General features: G+C 47.4%; 1 protein-coding gene across 3 annotated transcripts in view; it reads left to right on the plus strand.

Moving 5' to 3' along the window:
- Window positions 1–11,795: 11,795 nt before the first annotated feature.
- ATP2B3 (ATPase plasma membrane Ca2+ transporting 3) overlaps window positions 11,796–18,015 on the plus strand; it is a 134,032-nt gene continuing 127,812 nt past the window's right edge. For all 3 annotated transcript variants that reach the window (XM_035097072.3, XM_035097074.3, XM_088658692.1), the window contains exon 1: window positions 11,796–12,143. The gene's annotated coding sequence lies outside the window, so the exon portion shown is untranslated. The remainder of the gene's footprint in view (window positions 12,144–18,015) is intronic.

Genomic DNA, 18,015 nt, shown 5'->3' on the forward strand with positions numbered 1-18,015 from the left:
GTTGCGGACCGGTGGGCCGGCGCCATGGTGCCCTGCGCCACCGGGGGTCTACCTAGAGCCGGGCCTGCTCACTGCCATTAGATTAATGGTAATAAATCACCCCCCATCCTGGCAGGGACCTGTCTGTGTTTCATTCTCTGTACAACACTTAGTAGCATTTTAAGCACTTGAAAATCGTAATTTATTTATCACTTTTTATTATTATCTTGACCTTCCTCCAAGGAACTCCTGCTGGACTTATGTGGGCTTATCCCATTTTTTATTGGAACAACCCTGGGAGGTCCATTAGCCCAAGTGCCTTGAGAATCGCCCAAGATCACATTATCCAGGGAGCTTTGTGGGTGAGTGTGGATTTCACAGATCTGCATCGTTCCAGGTTCAACGATTTTAACAGCAACAGCGGTGGAGCTTCCCCACTCCCAAGATAAGCTTCATTTTGGGGTGCCACCTTAAATCTCTGTAATGACACATTTATATATTTTTCAAATGCATGTACATGTATTTGTGGCCAGGCCTTCCCAGCCATCCACCCCAATGAATGCACCAAGTGGTCTTCCTGCTTGATCAGGAGCCATGAGCATAAAAACCTGGATGTGCACCCAAGTGCTGCAGATGCTGCAGGCCTGCACTGTGTTTTTTAAATGGGACGTGCATTTCTGCATGCATATCCCAGCAGTCGGTCCCCACCCACATGTTACATGTGGCACGACTGGTCACATGCAAAGACCTTTCAAAAGCATGCCCAGGGTCGAATGGGGTGTCATGCATTTAAAATGAAAACAAGTGTAGGCACAGAACAGATTTCAAGAGCCAGCTTCCCCTCAGCAGGGTGCAGAAGCCAGGAGTGAAGGTGTGGCAGTGGGTGGAGGGAGAATGTTGCAAAGCAATGGGATTAGCTAATGCAGGAAGACACTCTCCTCCTCCTCCCTTCGGCCCACAACTTTGGTCAAGCACAACGAGACTAGCAGAAAACAGGTTGTGTAAATGGGAGCTGCATGCTGAGTGACAGCTGGGTGCTGTTGGAGAGGCAGAGGAGGGAGTTGTCCTGTCCTGGAAATCAATTTTCCTTCCAGCTTCCTTTCTTCCTATACACCAGGGATGGCCAACTCTCAGTAGACTGCGATCTACTCACAGAGTTAGACTAGCAGTGATCTACCCCCCTTTTCGGGGTTCAGGGCAAAAATGTTGAGCTTTTTTTTTAGGGGAGACAAACTTGTTGAGCTTCTTTGGGGGGGAGCCAGTGATCTCAAACGTCCAGTGATCTACAGGTAGATCGTGATCTACCTGTTGGACGTGCCCGCTCTACACCTTCACTCGCAATATTTTCCTCCAGTCATCTGGAGGATGGTTTTTTAAATAGCCAGTAAATAAATAAATAAGGGACGCGGGTGGCGCTGTGGTCTAAACCATAGTGCCTAGGGCTTGCCAATCAGAAGGTCGGTGGTTCGAATCCCTGCGACGGGGTGAGCTCCCGTTGCTCGGTCCCTGCTCCTGCTAACCTAGCAGTTCGAAAGCACATCAAAGTGCAAGCAGAGAAATAGGTACCGCTCTGGCAAGAAGATAAACGGCATATCCGTGCGCTGCTCTGGTTTGCCAGATGCGGCTTTGTCATGCTGGCCACGTGACCTGGACAAATTGTCTGCGGACAAACACTGGTTCCCTCGGCCAGTAAAGCGAGATGAGTGCCGCAACCCCAGAGTCATCTGCCCTTGGACTTAACGGCCAGGGGTCCCCTTACCTTTCAATAAATAAAAAAATGTCGAGTTGCCCAGTCATTTTACAGTCTTTGTTCCATAACATTTGTATTTGAATGTATATACATATTATGTCTGTGTTTGAGAAAGCTGCCCCAAGTAATCCTGGATTAAGTGCTCGAGAAAGTTGCTGCCAGTCTTGTCAGGATGCAACTTGTACTGAGTCTCTGCCGCTTTTAGCACATCAGTGTCATCAAGCATCAGCATAATCTCATTCATTTGTCCAAATATTGTCCTCTGCAGAGAACGCAGGCCTCCATAGAGCACCTGCTAACTGAAACTGTTGTTATACGCACTGCACAACCTTGTAAAGGTTTGGTATGGAGTCAGCTCAACATTAGACAAAGAATAGCTTCGTTCACCTGCCTTTACATTACAAGAAGCCTCATTTGTGGCTTTCAGTGGCATCACTTTTTAACTCCCCACCCACACCCCACCTTCTCACCAAAGCAAACTGAGTGCCGTTGCTCATTCCCTTTTCATCACTGCCAGGAGTGGACTGGGACTATGAGACAAAGGATGTACAGCCCAATTCTAAAGTGAAGGCACTCTCACAGGGCAGGGCAGCGATTGGGATGGGGGCTGCTGGTGCTCTTTCTTCCGGACAAAGGTAGTGCATAGCAAGGAGAGGGCATGATGCTCGATTGCCCAGGGATCCATAATAATCCAACAAGTTTTTATTTTAAGACTTAGACACTGTTAAAGAGGGTAGGTCCATCAACAGGGAGGGCTGTAACTTTCAGGCCCTCCTTGTGGCCTTCCAAGAGTCACCGGGTTGGCTGCTATTGGAAACAGGATACTGGTCTAAATCATAGAATCATAGAGTTGGAAGAGACCACAAGGGCCATCCAGTCCAACTCCCTGCCAAGCAGGAAACACCATCAAAGCATCCTTGACATATGGCTGTCAAGCCTCTGCTTAAAGATCTCCAAAGAAGGAGACTCCACCACACTCCTTGGCAGCAAATTCCACTGCCGAACAGCTCTTACTGTCAGGAAGTTCTTCCTAATGTTTAGGTGGAATCTTCTTTCTTGAAGTTTGAATCCATTGCTCCGTGTCCGCTTCTCTGGAGCAGCAGAAAACAATCTTTCTCCCTCCTCCATATGACATCCTTTCATATATTTGAACATGGCTATCATATCACCCCTTAACCTTCTCTTCTCCAGACTAAACATACCCAGCTCCCTAAGCCGTTCCTCATAAGGCATCGTTTCCAGGCCTTTGACCATTTTCGTTGCCCTCTTCTGGACACGTTCCAGCTTGTCAGTATCCTTCTTGAACTGTGGTGCCCAGAACTGGACACAGTACTCCAGGTGAGGTCTGACCAGAGCAGAATACAGTGGTACTATTACTTCCCTAGATCTAGATGCTATACTCCTATTGATGCAGCCCAGAATTGCTTTGGCTTTTTTAGCTGCTGCATCACACTGCTGACTCATGTCAAGTTTGTGGTCTACCAAGACTCCTAGATCCTTTTCACATGTACTGCTCTCAAGCCAGGTGTCTCCCATCCTGTATTTGTGCCTTTCATTTTTTTTTTTGCCCAAGTGTAGTACCTTACATTTCCACTTGTTAAAATTCATCTTGTTTGCTTTGGCCCAGTTGTCTAATCTGTTAAGGTCATTTTGAAGTGTGATCCTGTCCTCTGGGGTATTAGCCACCGCTCCCAATTTGCTGTCGTCTGCAATGCATGAGCATAGCCAGGATTCTTATTAGGGGGCAGGCTTTTGTTAGGGGGTGCAGAACCTCAGACTTGTATTGCTTTTATTGATTATGGGGGGCAGCTCCCCTCCCCCTTGGCTTCGCTCATGTCTAGGTGGCTCTTTGGTCTGACCTAGCAGGACTCACCTTATTCTGACTCTTTGGTCTGACCTAGCAGGACTCATTCCTTATTCTTAACCTTCCACCAATCCTGAAGAAGGGGTAGACTTGTCTGGGGAAGGCAGCTGTTTTGCTGTGTTTCCCACCCTCACTGCTCCATCCTCCTCTGCTGTCACTTGCCATTTAAAGACCTCTTTAAGAGTCACGATTTCCCCCAAAGAATCCTGGGAACTGTAGTTTGTTAAGGGTGCTGAAACCACAGCTCTGTTGGGGGGGGTCCTCTTACCAACTCTCTGCATCCTAGGCAGACTACGGTTCTCAGGATTCTTTGACTGTTAAAGTAGCACAAGAGTGCTTTAAATGTTTGGTGTGGGTGTGACTTGAGTCACAGGGTTTGCGCTGGCATGGCTCATCTTTTCCTTGCTCTCGACAGATCTAAAGTCACATCTACCGCACACCTTTAAATCACATTTATACCACCTTAACAGGCAAGGCTCTCTCCAAGCAGCCCTTGGAACCGTAGTTTACCCACTCACAGAGCTACTGTACAATTTACAGCACCCTCAACAAACTACGGTTTCCAGGTTTCTTTGGGAAAAGCAGTGCTCTTTAAGAGTATGATGTGGATGTGATCTAAACTCCCGTGTGCAACAGCGTAAAAATGACCCAATTGATGGCAGAAGGCAGGGAGAACCTAAACCAGGGATCCCCAAACTGCGGCCCTCCAGATGTTTTGGCCTACAACTCCCATGATCCCTAGCTAACAGGACCAGTGGTCAGGGATGATGGGAATTGTAGTCCAAAACATCTGGAGGGCCGAAGTTTGGGGATGCCTGACCTAAACCAATCTATTCCCTTCTTCCAGAGCCACCTCTCTTGTCATCTCCCAGGCCCTCAAGAGCACAGGACTTGCTGTGTTTATGTGTGAGAGAAGGTGCTTGGAGATGAGGCAATTCCCAGATTTTAAGCATTTGGAGCAGGTGAAACCCAGACAGGTGGCAACTCAGTTTATGATCCAATTTATTGGGGGGGGGTAGGAAAAGGTGATCTCGGGGCTGAGCTTCACAGCAAAGGTTAAAGGCCTGCTCTTATATATGTTTCAAGACTAAATTGAAACACACACACACATCTCACACTGAAGTTCCATACTGCTCCCTACCAGTAACTTGTGTCAGGGCCGTTGCTAGGATATCAGCAAGGGGGAGGCAGAGCAGGCTGGCAATAAGGGGCACAACTGTATTTGTCTTCATTGGCACTTGGGATTAAAAAAAACCTCTACTCAATCAAAAGGCTTTTCTAAAGTGCTTTTTTCCTTAATTGAGGAAAAAGCAAGATACATATTTGACAGACATTGTACTACTCCTTGAGAGTTTCCACGCAACCACAAAAACCTCAAACTAAGAAACATATGCAGGCAGAATCATGCACACCTTATTTTTACACGGGGGTGGGAATTAAATGTACCCAGGAAGGCAGTTACCCACCCCACTCCCTACTTAGCTGTAGGCCTGCCTTGTGCCATCCTGAGGCATTGGCTGACAGGTGAGAAAGTGCCATTTTCTGAGCTTCCAGCAAACACCCCCATCCATTGCAGTGCCCCCTCCAGCTGCTTTGTCTCTGCTCTGCTGCTGGAAAAGTATTCTGAGTCAAACCTTTCCCAACATGGTGCCCCCAAACATTGTTGGAGCACAACTCCCATCATCCCCAGCTGCTGGCTGCACTGGGTGGGGCTGGCAGCAGTTGTCGTTCAAAACATCTGGAGGGCACGAGGTTGGGGAAGGCTGGCGAAGACAAGTGTGGTCTCTGCCGGTTGGGAACTCCAAAGAGCGGAAACCAGGGGCGCATGCATAATTCATGGCGCAAGTAAGTGCTGCTGACGGTGGGCTCTTGGAGCAGGGATCATGCTTGCCTTGCCAGCTGGCCAGCAGTGCCCATTAGCTGATAGCTTTGCTCAAAACAACCTGCTTGGCAAGGCAAAAAATTAATAAATCATTATGCTTTGGGGGCTGGAGGAAGCACTCCTGCTTGAGCACTTGCCAGCCTGCTTTGAGGGACGTCGTGTGGAGCTGCCCAAAGTATCCATCTATCTATCTATCTATCTATCTATCTATCTATCTATCTATCTATCTATCTATCTATCTATCTATCTATCATCTATCTATCATCTATCTATATCTATCTATCTATCTATCTATCTATCTATCTATCTATCTATCTATCTATCTATCTATCTATCATCTATCATCTATCTATCATCAGGTAAGCTAGAGACTGCTGGCCGCCTTCTCTCATTTACCTAAGCCTATATCAGTGCTAGGGACCCAGGTGGCGCTGTGGGTTATACCACTGAGCCTAGGGCTTGCTGATCAGAAGGTCGGCGGTTCGAATCCCTGTGACGGGGTGAGCTGCCGTTGCTCGGTCCCAGCTCCTGCCAACCTAGCAGTTCGAAAGCACGTCAAAATGCAAGTAGATAAGTAGGAACTGCTACAGCAGGAAGGTAAATGGCGTTTCTGTGTGCTGCTCTGGTTCTCCAGAAGTGGCTTTGTCATGCTGGCCACATGACCTGGAAGCTATACGCCGGCTCCCTCGGCCAATAATGCAAGATGAGCGCACAACCCCAGAGTCGGTCACGACTGGACCTAATGGTCAGGGGTCCCTTTACGTTTGCCTTTATATTAATGCTATGTGGAAGTTTGCTTGCCACTTGTGGTGGCCGGTGTGTTAAAGAATGACCTCCCCTGCAAGACACATGCAACATTTAAAGCGCATTGCACGGTGCACCTACCCAAAGAATCATGGGAACTGTAGTTCACTCCCTTACAAACCTACAATTCCCAGCACCCATAAGAAAACACAGTTTCCTGGCATTTTCAATGTGTTTCAGACATGTGGTGTGAATGTCTACTTGATAATACAGGCTAATGACTTTAATGGTTTATGTGATTTTGTTAGTCACCTTTGGGGGCAATTTTTAAGCTGAAACACGGGATAGACATTAATATATTATTTTAATTATATGTTTATTTAGACATTTTAAGGCCATCTTTTAGGACAAAAATGACAATTTGATTTCCATGCTCAGGGTGACTTTTCTTATTACATTAACCGGGGGGGGGCTCCATTGGGTGGATCTCCATAGCGGGGGGGGGGGCTTTTTAGTTTGGGGAAATAGCACCTAGAATGCACCTTCCTTTGACTTTGCTAACACACACAAGGTTCTCTCAAGAGCCCGTAGACATCACAATGGAATTGCAGAAAAATTATTAACTGGTGTGGAGGAAGGAGGAAGGAAGGAAGGAAGGAAGGAAGGAAGGAAGGAAGGAAGGAAGGAAGGAAGGAAGGAAGGAAGGAAGGAAGGAAAAGACAAATTCTTTGCAGAGTGAAGGGATAACTGACTAACCTTTCTTGGCTCTGGCAAGTCTTGAATGAGAGGATAATGAGTCTTTCCAGTTTGTTTCTAAAAGATTAGCACAGTAGAAGTCAGATAATCAGGAAAGTAAATAAAGCAGAGTCTGGATACTTCTTTCCTTTTCTTTGAGGCAATTTTGAAGGTAACACTTCTTTACAAGATTGCTTGCCTTTTGAATTAAAAGCAAAAGGCTGCATTTCAACTCACTGAAGATCCTTCGGTAAGGAAAGCTCCATATGCTTTGAAAGTTGAACCTTTGAAGTCTGCAGAGACATCACCTTATAGTAGAGTTAAAGCTATGGTTTTCCCAGTAGTGATGTATGGAAGTGAGAGGCGGACCATAAAGAAGGCTGATCGCCGAAGAAGTGCTGCTTTTGAATTATGGTGCTGAAGGAGACTCTTGAGAGTCCCATGGACTGCAAGAAGATCAAACCTATCCATTCTTAAGGAAATCAGCCCTGAGTGCTCACTGGAAGGACAGATCCTGAAGCTGAGGCTCCAATACTTTGGCCACCTCATGAGAAGAGAAGACTCCCTGGAAAAGACCCTGATGTTGGAAAGATGGAGGGCACAAGGAGAAGGGGACGACAGAGGACAAGATGGTTGGACAGTGTTCTCGAAGCTACGAACATGAGTTTGACCAAACTGCGGGAGGCAGTGGAAGACAGGAGTGCCTGGTGTGCTCTGGTCCATGGGGTCACGAAGTCGGACACGACTAAACGACTAAACAACAACAAATAGTGACAAGTGATGAATTTCTAGGCCTCATCGAGAATTGAAGATTGTCAAATTACTGGGTCTGAATGGCATCCACACAACCAATCCAGCTGACAATGTGTACTTCAGCTTTCAAAACACTTTTAATAAAGTACCTCACTGAAGACTCGTGATTAAACTTAACAGTCATGGGAGAAGAGGAGAGGTCCTGGTTAAGAAACAGGAAGCAGAGAGGCATAGCTGCCAAGTTTTCCCTTTCCTCGCAAGGAAGCCTATTCAGCATAAGGGAAAATCCCTTAAAAAAGGGATAACTTGGCAGCTATGCAGAGAGGAGAAATGGACAGTATTTCAAAGGGCTGTGGAAAGCAGAGTCCACCAAGGATCAGTGCTGGAGCCAGCAATTTTTAACTTGTTTATTAATTTTCTAGATCTAGAGGTAACCAGTGAGATAGCAAAGTTTGCAGATGATGCCAACCTCTGCAGGGTAGATAAAAACAAAGCGGGATTGCAAAGAACGCCAAAAGGACCTCTCCAAATTGGGTAAATAGACAGTAATATGACAGATGGAATTCGGTGTAAACAAGTTTAAAGTAAAGTACATCAGGGCAAAAATATACAACTTCCCATAGCTAGGGGTCTGAACTGACAGTGACTGAGCAGGAATTGAGCAGTTGTGAAAAAAGCAAATTCCATGTTAGGAATCCCTAGGAAAAGCATTGAAAATAAAAGTGTCAATATTATAATGTCATAATACAAATCTGTGGTGAGACTGAAGCTGGGCACTGAGTACAGTTCTGGGTGCCTCATCTCAATAAGGTTCTCAGAAAGCTGGGTGGGGTGGGGGATAAGAAAAGAGTAACCAAGTTGATGAAGGGGTTTGAGCATCCCTCTGAACAGCAGCTGCTGGGTAGCAGAAGTGCAGAGCGCTGTTGCACTCTGGTCTGCTTGCACACTTCCCACTGGCACCTGGCTGGTCACAGTGGGAACAGGATGCTGGAGTATGATAGATTTCGAACCTGATCCAAATACGCAGATCAACATATCTGTCTGCATTTTTGGACTTTCCTTGGGTGTGTGGCTAGAAAGGCTGTCGTGATGTCCAGCCTGAGACCACTGGTTGTCTCAAAGGAATGAAAATATGGGCTCTATGTATTTATATGCCAACACCATCACCAGGCAACAGTTTGTAGGAAGGTTTGGAGGGGACCTCAAATTTTAGGGTTCATAGTCAATGTTAAGTACAAACCCCATGTTTGGTTACAGGTAGGTAGCCGTGTTGGTCTGAGTCGAAACAAAATAAAAAAAATCCTTCAGTAGCACCTTAAAGACTAACTAAGTTTTTATTTTGGTATGAGCTTTCGTGTGCATGCACACTTCGTCAGATACACTGAAACAGAAACCACCAGACCCTTATGTATATTCAGAGGGTGGGGGTGATGGGAATGGGTGATGGGCTGATAGGAGTGGTAAACCTGTTGATGACTGTTAACGACTGTTAATGACTGCAATTGGTCTTTCGGGGGGGGGGGGAAGCAAGGGCTGAGGTGCTAAGGAAAGCTTGATCATGTATAATGAGATAAGAATCCTATGTCTTTGTTCATTCCTGTTTTATTACAGAAAAATTTCAGAAACAGACTGGAAAGAGAAGTTGCTGAATTGCAACTCATTAGCAAGCTTAAAACCATGGAGCCACCTGGAATGAACAAAGACAAGGGGAAGTCGGTCTGTAAAGGAAGAATGTATATATAGGAATTTATTGATTACGAATCTAGTGTTCACGAAATACAGGCAATACAGAAAGATATAGGAGATAGCAACTTGGGTTTATTTAAGTTTTGATTATGTTTTGATTTTGACTTATTTTTGATTGAGATTTTGATTTACATTTTTAATGATAGGATTTAAGATCTGAGTTGAAGTTCTAATTTATAATTCAGTTTGCTTATTATCTTTATGGCAATATATTATTATTGTTACTATTATTACTATTTCCTTTTGTATTATTAGGTTTTTTTGTATTCTTGTACTTTTTGTATATTGTATTTTTTCTTTTTATTTCTGTTTTTTTCTTTTTGTATTTTTGTATATTTTTGTATTTCTGTTTTAGTATTTTAATCTTAATAAAGTTTATTAAATAAAAGAATTGCATCAGTTGCAGCCTTCATCAATAGCTCCACAGTAACCCTTGGTAAGTGCAATGTTTACACCACCACACCCACCAAACCAATTGCTTTGTACCGTATGAGTGTCCATGAAGAAGAACTTGATAAACCTCCTGTTTTCATTACCGGCCTAGAACTGCAAACTGCTCCATAAACCGTAACAGCAACACTCAGGATAGGGACCTGTTTCTCAAGCATCTGAAAGACCTGTGTTCATCTCAATGGGTCATAACATGCTAGGTGTGGCAACATAAACTTGTACAAAACGAAGGACAGTAATATTTCTAGGGTAGCAAATGTTGATCTCTTAGATTTCTGTTTTGCAGAAGATAGCTGCTCAGAGTGTCAATTTTGGGGGCAAATCTGTGTGCCTGGTGAAGGGAATCACCTCTTATTTGTGGACAAAGAAATTGGAGGTGGAAGCTGAAGACCATTTCACCAAATTCTTCCTAGGTGGGGTGAAATTCTCTTGCAGTTTCTCAGAGGTGAGACCTATTACAGGCAGTGACAGTAGCATAGCTTTATCCCCCCCCCCCGGCCCACCCTGTGATTGGTTATTGTAGCTCTTGCAAGTGCCAACAGCAGCAACTGTGTACCTGGTCACTCTTTTGCATTCTTCTCAATACACCGACTTGGAGTCCTTCCAGGGCATTGAGGAGGGTGCAATGGCACCACACACACACACACACACACACGAGAAACAGTGTGGCCTACTTTTTCTAGGGGACAGTAAGAGAAAAGGATGGGATTAGTCTTCTGATACATTTCTGTTCAGTTCTAACACAAATTAGTTTTAGTGACAGATGTAATCTGGCTGACTAGTTTATTCTGTCATCAGAGTATGCGAGCTTCAAGTTACAGAATGCTTCATCAGGCAGTACGGAAAGGCAGCTGAACATCAGGAATGTTTGTTTTCAGCCACTTCATTATTTAGATGGGCTTGAACATGCGTAACCAAGCACTGAGGTGGATTGTGGCCCTGTTCATGAAGTTTCCAGCAGTCAGGAGGAGGAAAAAAAAATGAGAATAGTTGAGTGGAAGAGAGATCACAGACAGTTGTAATGATCCAAAACCTGGCAGGGATTATAGCACTGCACAGACAAGAGGATAGAAAGAAGATAGGCACAGGAGATCAGCTAGATTGAGCCAAATTCACCCAGGTGTCTTTCTGTTTGATAGCTGCAGGATCCAGCATAAGCATCAGGCGCAAGTGCAATAGGCTCTGAGTAGAGGAAAGGGGCAAAGGGCTCCTCCTTTTTACCCTCTATCATAGTAGTGATAGTTTTCCCCGATTCTCCACAGCACCCTGCCGAAATGGCTGAAAAAGCCCTGTCTTCTGTTGTGTGTGGCACCCTTAGGTCCTCCCACTCTGTGTCTGTGTCGCTAGAATGGTTAATGGTTAAGAGTTTGAGGCTTGGCTGTGGCAGGCCCAAGTTCAAATCACCACTTGGCTATGAAACTCAGTGGATGGCCTTGGGAAAGTCACTCATTCTCAGCCCATCCACCACCAGCAGCACCACTCATGTATCCGGAGCTGCCCACTTGGCCAATGACTCTGTGGCTGTGGCTGCTGGGATGCTACAGGGGCAGGTACGATCTGCACCAAGCAGATGGTCCTTCCATCGCTGCATCCCTGCATCATTTCCATCAGTGACGGATAGGCTGCTTGGAACGTACCATCACCGGGACTGGAGTGGGGGGGAGGAAGCAGCCATCTGTGAGTTCCAGCATACATCTATGGGTGTCTCTTGATTTGGGGAGGTGTAGAGAACAAGGAGGAGTTGGGGGGATGGACCTGGCTGCGTGAAGTGGGGGAGGGGAGTGCAGGAGGCTGAGATCTGCGATTGGTTCTCGGCCTCCAGTCACATCTCCCTCCCCTTCCCGCTTGCACCACAGTTCCCCTCCTCCCCCTCGTCTCCCCCTCCCCGCTCTGCTGAGATTTGCAGCTGGACCAGCGCTCAGCGAGCTCTCTCCATCCTTGCAGGATGTAGCCGCTGCGATGCCAGCCGCAGCATCCCCGGGGCTGTAGACAACCGGCTCCCCCCACCCTTGCCCTGACCCTCCCCTTCCCTCCGATCCCCTCTTGAGGGGGGCAAATCAGGCCGAGGAAGCTCCCCCTCCTTCTCCTCCTCTCGACTGGATCCGGGCCGAGAGAGAGAGAGAGAGAGAGAGAGAGAGCGCCGCAGTTCCACCCCACGCTTCATCTTCTCCCCGCAGCGGATTCCCTCACCTGCCTCCCTGCTCCTCACGTCAATCTCCCCTCGGTTCTAGCATGGCCTGGTAAGTACCTCCTCTTGAGGAGACTTTCTATTTTGGAGGGGAGTTGAGGGAATAAAGAGAGATAGAAAAGACGGTCGGTCAAAAAAAATAAAATAAAAGAGCCTGGGTTGTTTTTTTCGGAGGGGGGATATCAATGAAAGACGCCCCCTTCCTCCTTTTGCAGAGGGGAATCCGGGCAGCCTCCGTCATCTGTAATGCAGAGATGCGCGGAGCTGGGGGTGGGTGCGCGGGGAGGGAGGGCAATGCGGTCGGGATGGCGTGCGGACAAGTCACTGCAGAAAAGAAGGCTGAGTAGTCGGGTGGGATTTATATATATTAAAAAAACCTTACTAGACTTTCCCTGCAACCTTTAATTTAGGGATGAGGGAGGAGAGGAGAGGCGTTGAGCAGAAGACCTGGAGGAGGAGGAGGAGGAGGAGGAGGAGGAGGAGGAGGAGGAGGAGGAGGAGGAGGAGGAGGAATTCGAAAGCGGCTCTAGCTTTAGAGAGGGAGAAGTGGCAAAAATGAGCATGATGGGGAGGGCGGGGGGGGGGGAGAGCGTCCTGTGTCTTGCGCGTGGCCCGGCTCCCACCTCCTCTACTGCTCCTTCCCATCGTTTTCGCCTTGGCGTCTATTTTTCCGCCGGTGCACCTTGCAATGCCTGCCTGCATCTCAAGGTGACAGAGACGTGTTTCTGGGGTGACCGTGTGTGTGTGTGTGTGTGTGTGTGTGTGAGAGAGAGAGAGAGAGAGAGAGAGAGAGAGAGAGAGAGAGAGAGAGAGAGAGAGAGAGCGCTGCGCGCGCACACACACACGGAGCGAAAAGGGAACGCGAGAGAGGAGGCAGCGCCGGTGACGTACCTGGCCAGATCAGCAAAGGGGGTGTGGGTGGGGGCGTACTTCAAACCCAATAGGGATCTCCCACCCACCCACCCACTGCAGCGATGTACCTGCATTAAACAGAGGGCAGGAGGGGGGGGGAGCCACTTAAGCTTCTGACAGCTCCCAGCCTCCCCCATCCCTGCTGTCGTATGTGGGGGAGGGGAATACTCCTCCTCTTGCTCCTTCTCCCTCCCAAATGTATTGGTTGATGGAAGAACATGTGAATGTGGGAACGAATCTCTCGGTATCCTTTGGGGGTAGCTTCTTTCAGTGGCTTGGGCCGTAGATGGATGGCTGGATAATGAAAGGCCGAGGGATTGGATAGGGAGACTGCGAACGAAGAAAGGGGAAAAAATGATCGCTATATCACTTGGCGGGATGGCGAGAGACAAAACCGAGGGCAAAGGTGGGGGGTGAAGTACGCGGGGATGGATCGAGAAAGGCCCGAGACAGCAGGGAGATGAATTGGGGGAGGGGGTGTTAAGGCGAGGTATTCTGCGGGGTATTCCATCTCAGAGCCCGGCTGATCTCGCTCAGCTCCAAGGTCCCTTCGGTCCGGTCCCGGGAGAGGCGAGCCAGCCTAGCCAGACACCCCATGGTAGCGCAAAAGCGGGGCTGTAAGGATGCAAGGGGATGTGAGCATCCCTTTGGGGTTTCTCCCATCGAGATACACCGCTTCTTGTCCTGGAGGCTCCCTGTCTTTCTTCGCCTTCTCTCGGGCCATCAAATGGGCCTCAGGGCGACCCCCGCTCGTTGCGAGGGCGGACGGCCCCGGAGAAGGACGTCTTTGGAAGGAGACGGGGCGGTGGAGGAGAGCCTTTGGAAGGAGACGGGGTGGGGGAGGAGAGCCTGCCTGCGCGGCCGCCGAGTCCTCCGGCAGCTCGCCAAGGGCACCGAGCGAGCGCCTTCTCCGCGCTCTCCTTTGGCGCATTGCTCGGGATGGCAAGGCGGGCGCGCTCCGGCGCTTGCTTTTTTCAAGGCAACTGCAGGGGAGGGGGCGGGCTCCACAGGCTGCCGGGGCTGGCTTTCTCTGTTTCTGATTGGCCGAGCAGGCCTGATTGGCAGCGCGTGGGGGGGGGAGTCTGGCGGAGGCGGGGCGGGCAGGGCGAGGGGGCATTGGCGGGGAAGGGGCTGGGCTGTGGGCTCCCACGCGGGGGGCGGAAGCGCAGGAATCTCTGGGCCCGGCAGCAGGTGGCAAATGGGGGCGGGGGCGGCAGGAAGGTGGGCAAGACCGGGATGCCCCCTGCAGTCCTCCCTGGCCTTTGCCTTTCCTTCCCGGTTTGGGGAGGGAACTCCTTTCCTTTGAGGTTCATCCACTTGTCTCCCTCCTTCTGCCTCTGCTGCCAGGACTTCACGACCCCTCCGTGAAACGGAGTGACTGGCACTTCTGCACTCTGTGCAGGATGAACTGGTGGAATTCGCTACCCGCACAAGATGTATGGGGCCCTGCCCCTGGCTGCTGCTAAGGTGGCTGCAGAAGGGGGTTGGACAAAGGCACGAAGGATGAGAGGTCTCCCAGTGGCTTGTAGCTAGGTTGCAGCCTCCACGTTCAGAAGCAGAATACCTTTGGGTACCATATGTTGTGAGAACAAGCAACGAAGGATCCAAGGGTCGCCTGTGCTCTGCTTCCCCGAGGTGTCTGTATTGCCACTGTGGGAAAGAGGATGTTTGGGCAAGATGGTGCCATAACCATCTCTTGGAGATGAGGAGGGAAAGAGTAAAACATGAGAAAGAAAGGGAAAGAGAAAATAGATAAAGAGAAGGAGAAAGCCTGGCAGAGAAATAGGACAAAAGAAGGGAAGAGAGAAAATATCCGAGCAAGTAAAGCTTACAGTGCCGTAACTATGTAAGATAAAAAAAGCATGGATCCCACGGCGCAGTTTAAAGTGAGTCCTGGATTTTGGAAGGGTGATGTCCACTACTACGGCCTAAAAGCGGCCTTGCCTTACTCTCCCTTGGTTCATGCCCTTCCCAGGCAGGCATCCCTTCTTGTTTGGTGGGAAAAAGCAGGGTCCCCTCAACCCCACATATGTTGGGTGTTCCAGGGGGAGACCCAACTCTCGCAATGCACAAACAACACCCTCAAACAAGTTGGACATATGAATACACCCCCCCACACACACACACCAATTTTATGCTTGTGTGGTGGAGAGGAGTGATAGTCAGCCTGGTGACAACTTCCAGAGATGTAACTGAGTTTGCTGCAGCAGAGTCAAATGGCCCCTGGGAGGCTGAGAAATTTAATGTGGCAGCAGCTTTGGTGGGCTGGAGTCTCCTCCGTCAGTTCAGTCGGCGTGCAAGTCAGCCTCTATTTGCTGCCTTTCTCCTCCTTGCTATATATATCTATCTTCTTCTTTGCTTCTGTCATTGACACTGTGTATAACTCGCTTTCAGAAATTCTGCTTATCCAACCATGTACCCACACTTCACAATATTTACACAGCTCTTCTTAGCCGATCCATCTATTTCCCCTCACCTGCTCACACGGGTCTGTGGTGCCCACGGAGCTGTGCCTGGGTTCATTCATCCAGCCATCTTGAATGTTCCTCATGCTTGTTATTTTCTACACACATCTATCTTCGACACAGCAAATTATATGGTGTGTGGAATCTCCTTCAGATCTGCAGGGAACCCCATCGCTCTTCACTGTTAAAATGTGGGGAAATCTGTGTCGCATCCATCTTCTCTACTTAGACCTTGTACTTATGATAGATGCTGTTTTAAGGGAGAGCTTAATGACCTCCAGGAATTTTCCAGCCTTGGAAAGTTAGCTTCCTCCATAATTTAGCTTTGTCTTTAGCTTTCTCCACAAGGACCATGGTTAGCTCCAGTAACTAAGCATCCACCCCCCCCTTCTCTGCTTATATAATCCTGTATTAAGTAACCTACTCATGTGTTTCCCATTCTTGAGGTCGCCCTTGCCATGTCTCCGCCACCCCCCCCACCCTGCCCCATCTCTGGTCCCATCCCAGACCAACCAGACAAACTTCTCCCCTCCCTGCTTAGAGAAGGCTACAGCTTTTCTGTAACAACATCTGGGATGTCATTTTCAGATTTGGGGGGCTGGGAATAAGAATGATATTTTTCACTTGTTTTTGTAAAGAACATAAGTGTGGAAAGGGACATTTTGAGAGCATTCTCTGTGGTTTCTGTGCTGCCTTTTAATCTCTGTAAAACTTTTAGAAAATCTTTGTAAGCTATTGTTATTTATCCTTTAAAAATAAAAGTAAAGGGATTTGTGCTTTTGGTGTGCATACTATGAAAATTAGTCCATTTGTATGTTTGTAACAACAGGCTTTCAATATGCAGAGTTCTATCATGGAGATAAGAAGTAATAAGGGCAGTAAACACCTGTAGTTTAAAGAACAGGATGCCCTGGCCCATGATTGACACCTCTGATTGAATGGTTGTATCTCCATTGACAACAAATTCTCCTAGCTTTATATAGCATAGTATGTTATTCATCTGTATTTGTTATTATATGATCCGTCCTGCCCAGAGTCTATTATGTAAACAATTGTGGATGGAGGAGAGAGATGTGTGCACTAGTATTTTTTGGATAATTCAAGCCCATAAATTCTTCTTGGGGCATTTTCTGCACCTTGCTTTGCTTTCCACATCTTCTATGGAATATCTCTACCGGTACATATTTAATGTACCTTATTAGGATATCAGATGCTTATACCAGACACTTATTGAATATTCAGGGTTGGGATCTAGCCTAGGAAAGGGACTTCAGGCATAGCAGGGAATTGCATAGCACAACACCAGCTGCTGTGATTGGAAGGCAGTATGAAGCGTCTAGATTGGCCAGATCTGATAGAAATACTAGGAAGGTGAGCTCCGGGGCTCCTGCTAAAACCACCAAGTGTGTGTTTCTTTTCAAACCTTTGTCTGCCAAGATAATGCACAATTCCTCTGTGTGTGTGTGTGTAGAGGAAACTGCAGAGGAGAAGGCATGGGAGGGAATGATCTTTAATCCCCTGCCTTCAATTTATTTCTCCTAGTGTGTCTCTGCTCCCTCACCCTCCACCTGCCTCCTCCAGACGAGTTTATTTCCAATTTCTGAACCTGGCTGGGGGGAAACAATGTACAATGGCCTGGGGGAAGGGGGCATTTTCAGGGGGGAATTGATGAGTAGTTTTCCTCGTCCTTGGAAGTTCATTTCTGAGATGGCAGGCAAGAGACCAATGCCAGGTTTGGTTTCAGACACTTCCACTCATAGCACCATCCAGTCCCTAATCCAGCCTTTGCCAACCTGGTGCCCTCCCAATGTTTCAGACTATTAATTGGCTGGAGCTGGTTGTCTAACATCTGGAGGGTGGGTGCCAGGGTGCCCAAGGCTGCCATAATGCATTGATTTTCTGCTACTCATTCATTCTCTTTCATTTGTCATCCGATTACGTGTTTTCTATCCATTTGTGCATTAATCCACTGGTGGGCTATTGAGAGGCCTGCAAACCTGGCCACTGGCAGAAGTTACATTTTGAAAGGCCTTCAGGCTATAACAATAAGTGAAAACAATCGTATTAATACTTCACAAAGATGCCAAATATTTTTACTAGGCCAAGAAACCAACTAGTAGCCCACTCTCTGTATATTATTATATAAATGAGAAAATTCTGGTATACATTGGAATGTGGCTCTTATGATCACGAGTGCTCATGATTTGACTGACTGATTCACTGGGGAACAATTTTTTTTTTTCATTTTCTGTTGCATGAGATTTTTCAACTGTTCTTATATGTTTTTTCAATGCTGATTTCATATCTGAAGTCGGTTTTGTTCTGTAAGCTCTCATGTTTTTCACTTTTCACCTGAATATTTGTTTTTCACAATGCAAGAATTAAATATTTTATTAAACACGTAGCCAAAGTAGTACAATATGATTATAAATGTAAGTGACTTTTATAGCATTGAACATGACATGTATAGCATTGAAAATGACATGTATTGCACAGTTGTACAACTGTACATCTATGTACAGTTGGAGGTATGCCAAAAATGTATTC

The sequence above is a fragment of the Zootoca vivipara genome, chromosome 15 (genome assembly GCF_965207765.1).
Source record: "Zootoca vivipara chromosome 15, rZooViv2.hap1.1, whole genome shotgun sequence".
Taxonomy (NCBI): domain Eukaryota; kingdom Metazoa; phylum Chordata; class Lepidosauria; order Squamata; family Lacertidae; genus Zootoca; species Zootoca vivipara.